The following is a 12,591-nucleotide window of genomic DNA, read 5'->3' on the forward strand; positions in this document are numbered from 1 at the left end:
CACATCGGTTGAAAATAATTGATACGATGACTCCGGTTGACAAGAATTGATATGACAACTGAATGAACAAAAGAATTTGCATTCTCACATAAAAATATGAGAACACCTCTTAGGAAAGATCTGAAATCACCACTTGACATCGAAGCAACACAAATTAACATATTCCAACAAAACAAAGAGTGAGGCTTACAATTAGCCAGAACAAACTCATGAGAAAGATTTCGTCTGATATTTTCGTGGACAGGAATCCACTAGATGTCGAACCCCAACCTAACATCATGCATCTGTTGGAAGATTGTCCTATAAGCAACTACTAGAATTCCCACCTATGAATTGCCAAAATTTCTGGTCATGCAATCTGGTACACGGATACAAGGAGTATTTCACACAACTCCTATACTAACCCGTCACCAGTATCACATCCGTCAACACACAACCAGAATCTCGGACCTTCATCTACAACAGACCCTCGTGATCACAATGATACAAAGCATGGCAGTACTCCCGAACAATCTGCACCAGTACTGGGGACATCGGGGTTATCTCGCCACTACTAGTATTGAAGCAATTACGAACATCCTTCGTCCTGAGATACTAAGGAACATGAATGATAACAATGTGCTCAAGAATCCCCTGGAGCTCAACTCCCCTGAAACTTAAAGCAGATAGAAGGCACCAAGACAGTACTCCGTCACATCGGCATCATATAGATCTCAAGAATATCCGCGTGATCCTAAAAAAATTTTGAGTGAGAAGAGGAGTAGAATTAAATTATTACGTTAAGATTCCTCACCAGAGCATAGAAGAGGAGAAAAAAGAATCCTACTCTCTGATATATAACTAGACTCAAAGCAGTTTTTCACTAGACTCGATTCGGCCAAGTTCGATCAATCATGGGGGCTCCTATGTCGGTACTGCTCTGATACCAACTTGTCACGCCCAAGATGCGACCCTATCCTCAATTTGGCACGAGGGCCTCGTCAGGGATAGAAGCACATCTCGTCGTGTCGCAAGAATGGATATCGATACAAGTACATGTACTAAAAAGAAGAGATATAAAGAATTGGCTTACACTCGCCACAAGCTACATCAGAGTCACATCAGTACATTACATAAACATCAAGAGTAAGAGCAGGGTCCGACTACGGACGAAAACAAACGAGAAAAATAAGAACGACGTCCATCCTTGCCATCCCAGGCTGCCGGCCTGGAACCCATCCTAGATCGATGAATAAGAAGAAGAAGCAACTCCAAATGAAAAATCAACGCGCTCGCGTCAAGTAACCTTTACCTGCACGTGCAACTGGTGTTGTAGTAATCTGTGAGCCACAACGGACTCAGCAATCTCATTTCCAAAGGTATCAAGACTAGCAAAGCTTAATGGGTGAGGTATAGTTAAGTGGTGAGGTTGCAGCAGCGGCTAAGCATATATTTGGTGGCTAAACTTACGAGTACAAGAAATAAGAGGGGGAAGATCTACGCATAACGGACGTGTCTACTGATGATCAAATGAATGATCCTGAACACCTACCTACGTCAGACATAACCCCACCGTGTCCTCGATCGGAGAAGGAACTCACGAAAGAGACAGTCACGGTTACGCACACAGTTGGCATATTTTAATTAAGTTAACTTCAAGTTATCTAGAACCAGTGTTAAACAAAGTTTCCATGTTGCCACATATCCGCGGGCACGGCTTTCCGAAAAGATTTAACCCTGCAGGGGTGCTCCAACTAGTCCATCAAAAATTACCACAAGCCGCATAGAAATCCTCAATCATGAAGCTCGCGATCTCGTCGGATTCCCTAGTGGAAAACCTCAACTCTGAGATTACCCAAAGCTTCACCGGAATCCCGATGCACAAGATATCTCGTCAAAGGTAAAACTAATCCAGCAAGGCCAGCAGGTGTGTCGACGAACCCGATAGGAGCCGCGTATCTCGTTCTCAGGACACACCATCTATGCATAGTGGACGGTAGCCAAACCTTGAGTTGCCTCGAGGTGGCATCGCCGACTGCTAGGTGGGTGGACCAACACTCATGCGGAGCACTGGCCCGGGGGGTTGATTAAATTATCCTCGGGGTCTGGGAAGTCCCTATGCAATTTTATTAGATGATTAGGCAAATGTAGTACCAATGTTGGGCCTTGCCAGACCAGCTTTAATCTAAAACGAATTATCAAGGGGGCCCCCTTAACAACCCCGATCGTGTTAGGAGCGCTCATTTATGGAACATAACACCGGTAGCCGGAAACTAAGGGGGCAAAGGTGGAACAAAACACCAGGCTAGAAAAGGGCCAAGCCTTCCACCTTTTACCAAGTATATAGGTGCATTAAATTAAATAGCATTTAATAAGGTGATATAACAAGGAACCCATGTTTTCACATGGAAGCAACTGCACCTGCAACTAGCAACGCTAACAACATGGTTAAGCAAGCGGTAACATAGCCAATCAGTGGTTTTCTAGGTCGAACAGGTTGAAGGTTTCATGGCATTGTTGAGAGGCTGATATTTAACATGTGGTAGGCAAAGAGACATAATCGATAGCATCGAAATAACTAGCATGGCAATGATAGTAATGGTATCTGGGGAAATGGTCATCTTGCCTGAGATCCCGCTTGGAAGAAGAATGCCTCCGTGAAGCAGACGAACCGACGTAGTCGAACGGGTCCTCACAATCCGGCACGCTACGGAACTCTATCGAGACGAAGCAAATCGGAAACACAAATCAACACACGGAATTCACCACACGATGCATAACACAAATGATGCATGAACAGTTGAAAACATGCAAGTCACGGAATGACAATTCACACAATCAAACACTACACATTAAGTGAAGTTCAATATGCAACGAGTTGCATATTGACGAAACTCCACGTTAATTATTTAGTTCTATCTCGATTAGGTACACGGCAATATTAAATGTGGTTAACCATGGCAAGAGGTGAAGCATAACTAAACTATCTATCTAGGCATTTTAAATGAGGTCGGAAATGACGTATAGCATCCCCGAGACGACCTCACATGTTAACTTACAATTCTGTCCAGATCTGAACTAACACATTTAATTAGTTGTTAAACAGCAATACAAATAGGTACATGTGATTCTACGCGTCAAGACAAACAATTTACACATAAAGAACATCTCCAACGGAGCTACGGATCAAAAGATACGGACACCGCAACATATGATGGCATGAATGCAAAGTGTGTGCAACGACGGTGACGAGCACTTCAAAACATACAAACACATACAAACAGCAAGACAAAAATGAAACTATGCAAGATTGTAAGCAAGTTTCATGTAGGACACGATCAAATCGGAGCTACGGTTCAACAACTACGAGCAAAACAAGAAATCTCTACAATCTGTCAAAATCAGCCACATAGCATTTTCTACACCCCACAACTACGGGCTACACAACTCGGATAAACTCAAGCAAGGCATGGCACAAAATAGGGCAAGGCGCACTACTACAAATAACTAACAACAACTAGCATGAGCACTAGGAAAAGAAGACACAAAATGGCATCTCACACACTATTTCAGACTTAGTGAAAATTACACCTCATGAAAGTGCAGTTTTCGATCGGAAGCAATATTGACAGCAGAAAAATCTACAGCTACAGGACTCCGAATGGCATGAAAATTTACAAAGTGCTAGAGAAACACAAGGGGTATAAATAACTCCATTGGACCAACCTCAAAAGAGCTACAGATCACAAGATACAAGCAAGACAAGACAGCAACAAAATATAACAGATTCCTGACTTATAAATATTTCAGCTCCTCCAAATCAGCACTATTTCAAGCAACTTGAGAGCAATCCAACCACACCTAAACATGCATTTCTATTGCAACTAAAAATACCAGGGGCTAGTCTAAACACCCAAGATCAACTCTCTAGTTGACAACTCCGTCAAACGAAGCACGGAATAAATCCTACGAATTAAACAAAAGGGCAACATAGCAAAATATCTCGCGAACTCACTTGCTCAAAAGCTAAAAGTAATTGCACAGAAAAATCCATGGGATTTTCCTACCCCGGAAACATATAAAATATGTGGGGTTTGCAACACAAAATAATGCCGCACATAAATGCGAGAAAAATAACCTATACGCGCGAAAATAAATTACCGGCAAATCCCTACACGTAAAAATACAAATGACCGCTCTAAAATGCATGGACAAATGGTCTATAAAACATGGACATTTAATCTACGGTATACGGGCAGTCCGGACACGCACGAGAAATAACTACGGAACGGATCCTAGTGAAACAACACGCAAAATGATGCATTCGATACTCTAAACGGCGTCAAATAAATATGCAAGTCGCGCCAACGTGTTCTACACGAGAAACTACGCCAAATCCGTATGCTACACGCCTCGTTCCGAGACCCGGATAAAAAAGTTACACGCGTTTAAATATTTAGCTAATTCCTGGAATACAACTAATTCGGAAAATCCTAAATTACTGCTGGGCCGAATTTGCAACAGGACCCAAACAGGCATGAGCGCACAATATCTAACAAACTCACACGCGGGGATAAGACGGGCGCTAACCATGCCTCTTGGGCCGGCCTGGACGGAGGAGAGGCTGCGGCTTGGGGGCGGTGGAGGCCGAGCCGACAGAGCCCGTCTGGGCCGGCGTGGCTTCGGCCGACGCGGCCTGGGCGCTGCGGCCAGGGGTGATGCGGGAGGAAGCCCAGGAGCTGGCGTCGCTGGCACTCGTCACCCTGGAGCTCTCCCTCGAACAGGATCCTGACGCGGCGGCGGCTGGCAGGGCCGGGTAGCGAGGGCACGGCGCGGGAAGACGGAAGCCGGTGGGGCGAGGCTGGATCCGAGCGGATCAGGGCCGAGGGGCGCCGTTCCCTGCGACGGAAGGAGCGGGCGATGCGGCGAGGAGCTTCTCACGGCGGCCGGTGGTGCAAAGCAGCAGGCCGAGGCAGGAAGGATGAAGGAAGGCGGCACGACGAGATGCAGCGGGGCGGCGCAGGAGGGGGGCCCGACGGCCAAGGCGGCCGGCGGCGGCGTGGCGACCAGTGGGAGGTGCTCGGGCAGGTAGGGCGTGCTCCTGCGGGAGGAGCTCGGGGAGAGGGAGAATCCCGTGTGGTCGCCCGGACATTGTCCACTAGAGTGGACATTGTCCGGTAGGTGGGATTTTTGGGCAAATCTAGGCCTTTGGATGGATATCCAATGGTCCAGATCGGACCTGAGATTAGATTTCGGGGAGAGAGGAGGTGGAGCTAGCAGGTGGGGTTTTTCTAGGGGGGTGGCTGCAAAAATGACTAGGGGGAACCCTAGTGGAGTGAGAGGGTTCTCTCTAGGGGGTGCTACTTATATAGGATTGGTCTCTGGAGGGGTGGACCTCGACAGTCCGATCGCGATCCGAAGACCACGAACGGAGGAAGTGGCTAGGTGGCACTACTGACCTGTGTAGATGGGCTATGTAGGGGTGAGAGGGAAATAGCGTGCCGCGGCAACAAGATTTAAAACACCGAAACACGTCCGACGGTAGACCGAATACGGTGCCGCTATGGGCGACCGTTTGGGTACCAGACGGACTCCGATCACAACGAAATTCGACAGGCAGCCTAGTTATAGATAAATAATACCGCACGACAAATTCCAGCTCAAACGGAGAAAGTTTTATACATGCTTTAAAAACAGGGTTACGACGGTGCCGCGGGCGAGTGCGTGTGCGGTCGGGCTCAGAACGGATAACGACGAGAACCGGCAACTAACAACGGATGCAAGTTTGAAAACTGGCGGCAATGTAGATGCCGATGCAATGCAGATGATGCGCATGATGCGATGATGATGCGACAAAAGAAAATAAACACACGACGAAAACGGAGAGGAAAGTGGAATCTTCTGGAACGTCGACATCGGGCTGTCACACTTCTCCTTCTCCTCCTCCTCCTTCTTTTACTTCTTCTTCTCTTTCTCTTCTTCTACGTAGCTTAGACTCATCCAAGAAAGGCTAAATTGGCTAATTATCCTACGAAATGACATAATTAGCTTAGTTAGCTCCAAAATGACCTATTTAATAAAAAATGACCTATAGTTAGGTAAGTTCTCTCCTAAATGACATAATAAGGCTTATGTAGCTGCAAGATGACCTATTCCCCCTAACTTAGGTATTAAATGGCCTATAATTAGCGTAGCTAGATCCAAAATGGCTTAGTAAGCATAGTTTGCTCCGGAATGACCTATTTTACCCAAGTTAGCTCCGAAACGACCTATAGTTAGCTAGGGTTCCACCTAAATGACATAATTAGCTTAGTTAGCTCCTAAATGGTCCATTTAATAAAACATGACCTATACTTAGCTATTTATACTCGAAATGACATAATTAGCCCCAAAAAGGCATTCTTAGCCAATTTAGCCCGAAGAAGGGGACTAGAGGAGAAGAAAGAGGAAAAATGAAAGGGAGGAAGAAGAAGAATAAGAGAAGAAGAAGAAGAGAAGGAGGAGGATAAGAAGAAGGAGAAGAAGGAGGAGAAGAAGGAGAAGGAGCTACTGCTTCTCCTTCTTCTTCCTCCTTCTTCCTCCTTCTCCTTCTCCTTCTTCTTTTCTTCTTCTTCTCGTCTTCCTTCTCCTCCTCCTCCTCCTCCTCCTCCTCCTCCTTCTTTTACTTCTGCTTCTCTTTCTCTTCTTCTACGTAGCTTAGACTCATCCAAGAAAGGCTAAATTGGCTAATTATCCTACCAAATAACATAATTAGCTTAGTTAGCTCCAAAATGACCCATTTAATAAAAAATGACCTATAGTTAGCTAAGTTCTCTCCTAAATGACATAACAAGGTTTACATACCTGCAAGTCCCCCTAACTTAGGTATTAAATAGCCTATAATTAGCCTAGCTAGATCCAAATGGCTTAATAAGCATAGTTTACTTCGGAATGGCCTATTTTGCCCAAGTTAGCTCCGAAACGACCTATAGTTAGCTAGGGTTCCACCTAAATGACATAATTAGCTTAGTTAGCTCCTAAATGGCCTATACTTAGCTAATTTCTCTCCGAAATAACCTATATACACTTCTTCATCTAGTATTATTCTTCTAACTTTCTTATTTGTCATTTTACAGATTACATTCACTTCACAGGAAGCTTGGATTATATTGATGGAATGCTTGAAGATGATTTCTTGTACCATGGCTTGTATTGAAACTATTGTAGTATATGGATATATATATGAAACTTTGTATGCATGTGGATGAAACTGGTGTAATATATGGTTTGGTATGGATGCAACTTGCATAATATGTACGCACTATGGATGAGAGTTATTTTAATGTGGTTATGAGTACGAAAAGAAATTTATTTATGTCAAATATATATATATATATATATATATATATATATATATATATATATGTCCTGATTATTGTTAAAAATGTTGGATATAATAAAAAATAAATTAAAAAGGGGCTGGTTCCCCCCTTTGCCGTCTGCCCCCACATGGCAAAGGGGGGAATCAGCCCCCTCTCTCTCCCCTCTTTGCCGTCTGCCCCCACATGGCAAAGGGGGGATGGCAGACGACAAACAGGGGAGAGAGAGGGGGCTGGTTCCCCCCTTTGTCGTCTGCCCCCACATGGCAAAGGGGCGATGGCAGACGGCAAAGAGAGGAGGCCTGCCGTTAATACTTAACGGGGTCGTTGAGGTATGTGTCGTCCCATTTAATTTTCCGTGTGCCCCCTCAAGGCAAAGATTCTTTGGTGTCGACTTTAAACAAGCATACGGCAAAGAACATCTTCACTGAAAATTTTTTTACGTCTACTTTGCTGTCCGCTGACCGACGGCAAAGCCTTTGCCGTCAGTGGTTGCCCCCTTTGCCGTCCGCCATGGCAGACGGCAAATTTCTGAATTTCAGTAGTGTAAGTTTAGAAAATGAAATCCCTTTGTAACAGATGAGTTCTCATTCGAAACCCTGATACTTCGAAAGAGATTGTTAGTTTTATACACGAAGTGCATCCAGTTTTTGTCATAACCCTCTCAACTATTTAGCACATGCTATGTGGGTGAAATGATGATACCATGCCAATTTTCAACATTTTCAGAGTTCATTTGTAGTGCTTTTCAATTTCAGGGTCAATGAGCTAAAAAAACAAATATGTAAATGCACGAAAAATATCAAATGAAGTTAGAAATTGTTGAAAATTTGTGATGTGCCTTTGAATGGTGCATTTTGAAAACACAAAAAGTATGGAGTTCAAATAAGTTCAAAAAAATGAAATCACTTTGTAAGACATGAGTTCTTGTTCGAAATCCTGATACTTCAAAAGAGATTGTCCGTTTTGTACACGAAGTAAATCCAGTTTTTGTCATAACCCTCTAAACATTTTAGCAAATGCTATGTGGGTTAAATGATGTTACCATGCCAAATTTCAATATTCTCAGAGTTAATTTGTACTGCTTTCCAATTTCAGGATCAATTAGCTCAAAAATCTTTAATAGCAATGAATTAGCTCAAAAAGTTTTTTGTTAAAATCTTAAATAGAAAACTAAAATAAAAGAGAACAAAAATCTTTAAGAGCAATGAATTAAAATATTAACGAGATCTAAAAATTATTAAAGTAAAAAAAAATGCCTCCTATTAGGCCATCATGGCGTGCATACGACTAGAAACCCTACCTGACAAGTGGGCGAGGATGCCGGCCCGTGGGCCCAATAGGCCCATCAGGCAACGAGAGGAGAGTTAGGCCCATAGGCCTGCAATAGAGAGAAGCTCAACTGAGCTGGCGCGACAGGGCTTATAAAGCACTGCCAGCGCCCCTCGCTCGGTGAGGTGGGACTAAATATTTGCACTGCGTCGTGCCGGAGCCAGCCCATGCCTTTAGTCCCCGGTCATGGCTCAAACAGGGACTAAAGACCCCCTTTAGTCCCGGGTTGAGCCAAGACCCGGGACTAAAGGCCCTCGCTTCCCGCCTCTCCGCCTGCAGAAAAGGGGTCTTTAGTCCCGGTCGTGGCCCAATCCGGGACTAAAGAGTGTCGTTAGTCCCGGTTCGAGTCCCGAACCGGGACTAAAGCTCCACCTATATAAGCGGGAGTTGGAAATTTCCAACCCAAATCGCCGTTTCGAGCCCGATCTTTCTCTTCCTCCTCTCGCTCGGACGAACTGCTCGACACCGCCGCCGTCGTCGTCGCCCTGCCATCCTCCTCGATGTTTCCGTCGCACCGTCGCCCTGCCACTCCTCGTCGTCGTCGTCGCGCCGTTGCCCTGCCACTCCTCATCGTCGCGTCGTCGCCCTGCCGTCCTTCTCCTCGCCGTCACTGTCGCCTCGCCGGTGAGCCTCTCTCCTCTTCTCTCTCGATCAATCATCGATCGACATGCATGCATGTAATTTTATACGTACGTACGTAGATGCTTAATTAGTACGTTTTTGTAGATTATTGCTTAATTTGTAGATTAGGTAGATTCTTAAGTAGTACGTTTTGTAGATTAGGTAGGTTTGTGTTAAATTAGTTATTTGTGTTATATTTGTGTTATGTAAATTTGTCTTATTAGGGTTAGGTAGTTAGTGTTAATTAATAGGTTATTGTTAGTTTAGGGTTATGTAAATTTAAGTAAGTTAGTTTAGGGCCTTTTAGCTTAGGTCACAGTTAGTGTTTAAGCATGTAAAATGTATCTACAATCTACAAATATCACTTAAATCACTACAAAAAGAACTTAAGCATATAAATGCTTAAGTGATATTTGTAGTGATTTAAGTGATATTTGTAAATTGTAGAATATTTGTAGATTTTATATTGTACATGTTTAAGTGAATTTTCTTTTAGGTGTAAGTTAAGCTAGAGAAAACAACATTGTTATCTAGTGTTAATAATGGATTTATCAAGAATGGCACATTATGTATGTGCACAAGTTGATTCAACTTTTTTGGTCTCATCTATGTAATCTAGCTAGCTAGATTATATATGTCATGTTGTGAGTCAAAGTATTGAAGAAATCCATGGCTTCATCATTACCTGGTAGTAACAGACGCATGGCGCTATCAAGCTCTCGAAAGTTGTTTTGGAATGAAGTTCCGGATAGAATGATTCGTTTTTTGGTACGAAGTTCAGGAAAGTCCTTCCAAATAGCGATATTCGGATGACTCTTTTTGAACTGCGTACCAAAAAGCTAATTATCCTATTCGGGATTCCGTTACAAAATAACTTTGTAAAGCTTCATAGCATCATGCGCCTATTACTACTAGGTAATGATGAAGTCATGGTTTTCTTGAAGAAATCCATGGCTTCATCGTTACCTGGTAGTAAAAGACGCATGGCGCTATCAAGCTCTCGAAAAGTTCTTTTGGAACGGAGTTCGTGATAGAATAATACGCTTTTTGGTACGAAGTTCAGGAAAGTCGGAGTTCGTGATAGAATAATAAGCTTTTTGGTACGAAGTTCAGGAAAGTCCTTCCAAATAGCGATATTCGGATGGCTCTTTTTGAACTGCGTACCAAAAAGCTCATTATCCTATTCGGGATGCCGTTACAAAACAGCTTTGTAAAGCTTCATAGCATCATGTGCCTATTACTACTAGGTAATGACGAAGTCATGTTTTCTTGAATCCTTTGACAGTAGACAATGTGACATACAACAGAAGGGTAGATGAGATCAGGAAAAATATGTATCATTTTCTACACATCCAGAATGTCGCAATTTTGTTAAATCCCTTAAAGGTTAAGACAATCTGTTAGACATATTTTGGAGTATAGATTCACTCATTTTGCTCCGTATGTAGTTTTCTGATGAAATCTTTAAAAGGTCTTATATTTTGGAACGGAGGGAGCACAGGTTTAGAAAAGTTTATTAAATAGTAGGAATTTGAATAGTAGGACATATGATGCCCGGCCCGCATCCTCGTCCTCGACTCGGTGGCGACCACCTGCTTGATAGGCGCGAGCATGTGCGGGACTGTGCTCCGTCGAGCTGGCACTGGAGGAGTTACCTTCAGGGGCGCGCAGCTTGGTGAGAAACCGGGCTCCCGTCGTCGACCCGGATCTTCTTTGGTGGCGGTCGCGGGGCCACTTTCGGTGCCTAGGTTGCCGGCCCCCGAGGAGGACGTACGTCGCCGTGTCAGGGAGGAGGACGAGCACGTCGGTCGCTACATTAAGACGTTCGATGCCAGGTTCTCTAGTACCTGGCAGGTTCTTCAGGGGTCTCACCCGAGCTATGATCCGGTGATGGTCCCTTCTCTTTGGGTGTCCATCGCCCGCGCCTCAGTACAGCGACGGCTCTTTGTTGGTTGATCAGTTATATATTGTTCGATGTATTACTATATTAGATAGATGTATTATTTATGTATTCTAGATTATATATTCGACGATATTAAGTGGATTATTCGATGATGCATTAGTTAAGTGGATTATTCGATGTCTATAAGCGGGAGTTTTAGTTGTTAGTTAATTTAGTTTTTTATGTTTAATTAATTTGTAGATACTATGGATCCAATACACGGCAGAGACGGATATCAGGAAGACTTGATGCATGGTGTCATCCGCGGGGATGATATTTTAGTTCGCGAAGTCGATGTCACCAATTAGTTTTTGAACGAGTCCAACGAGGTAGATGTGTATCTCAACACACGAGGTAGAAGCTCCGGTGAGGTAGACGCCCATGCCTCGGGCGAGGGAGGAATCGACGGCTCCAATGAGGAAGCAGCCGACGAGGGAGAAGCCGACCGCTCCGGCGAGGTGCATATATATATATATATATATATATATATTAATAAATTAATCCTCTGCTGTCTATATACATATATTAATGCTCTTTCTTTTTTCCCTCCGGATTGAGCAAATCTTAAGTATGGACGAAACGAGGCCCAACCAAGAAGTTGGATGACGGTGAGAGATACATGATCGAAACAGTCTCAAATGTCGGGCAACCAATTGCTCCCAGAGATGTAAAGCAAAAGTTTGTGGAGGCATGCGGAGTTGTTGTTAGGGACCGCATCCCTATCACCACTTGAGAATGGATTAAGCCAAGGGAGGAAGGAGTCTCATATGTCGGCACAGCAGCCAAAGAAAACCTTTGGAGAAAGCTCATGCTTCATTTCACCATGTCGGCCCCAGAGGTGGATCCAGATCAGGAGGAGCCAAATGAGGAGGAAATGAAGAGGTGAAAAGAGGCCCTAGAGAAAAAAGTCAAGGAGTGAGCTCTTAAGAAGATGGCCGATCTATTCACGGGCTCGAAAAAACGATTGCACCATGATTTTATCTTGAAAGATAAGACTCCAGATTTGGATCACGGCTATGAGAAGATAAAAGACTACTGGGCCGAATTTGTGGCGTACAAGAAATCGGAGGATGCCTTGAAAAAGTCTGCAACAAATAAGATGAATGTAGGTAAGAAGAAGTACCACCATATTTTGGGGCCTGGTGGCTACGACTGCAAGATGTCTAAGTGGGAAGAACTTGAGGCATCATTTCTAGAAAAAATATCACTCCAGAGCCCTTAAGATGGCTTGAACGGGGAAGAAACTGGTTTTACGGGCATGGGGGCTTATTGGATGAAGAAGGGAAGGCAATATATAACGAAAGACACAAAGATAATCCCCTACCCATCGAGGAGATTAGACGTGCAATACATGATGTT

Source organism: Hordeum vulgare, chromosome 5H (assembly GCF_904849725.1).
Source record: "Hordeum vulgare subsp. vulgare chromosome 5H, MorexV3_pseudomolecules_assembly, whole genome shotgun sequence".
NCBI classification, from domain to species: Eukaryota; Viridiplantae; Streptophyta; class Magnoliopsida; order Poales; family Poaceae; genus Hordeum; species Hordeum vulgare.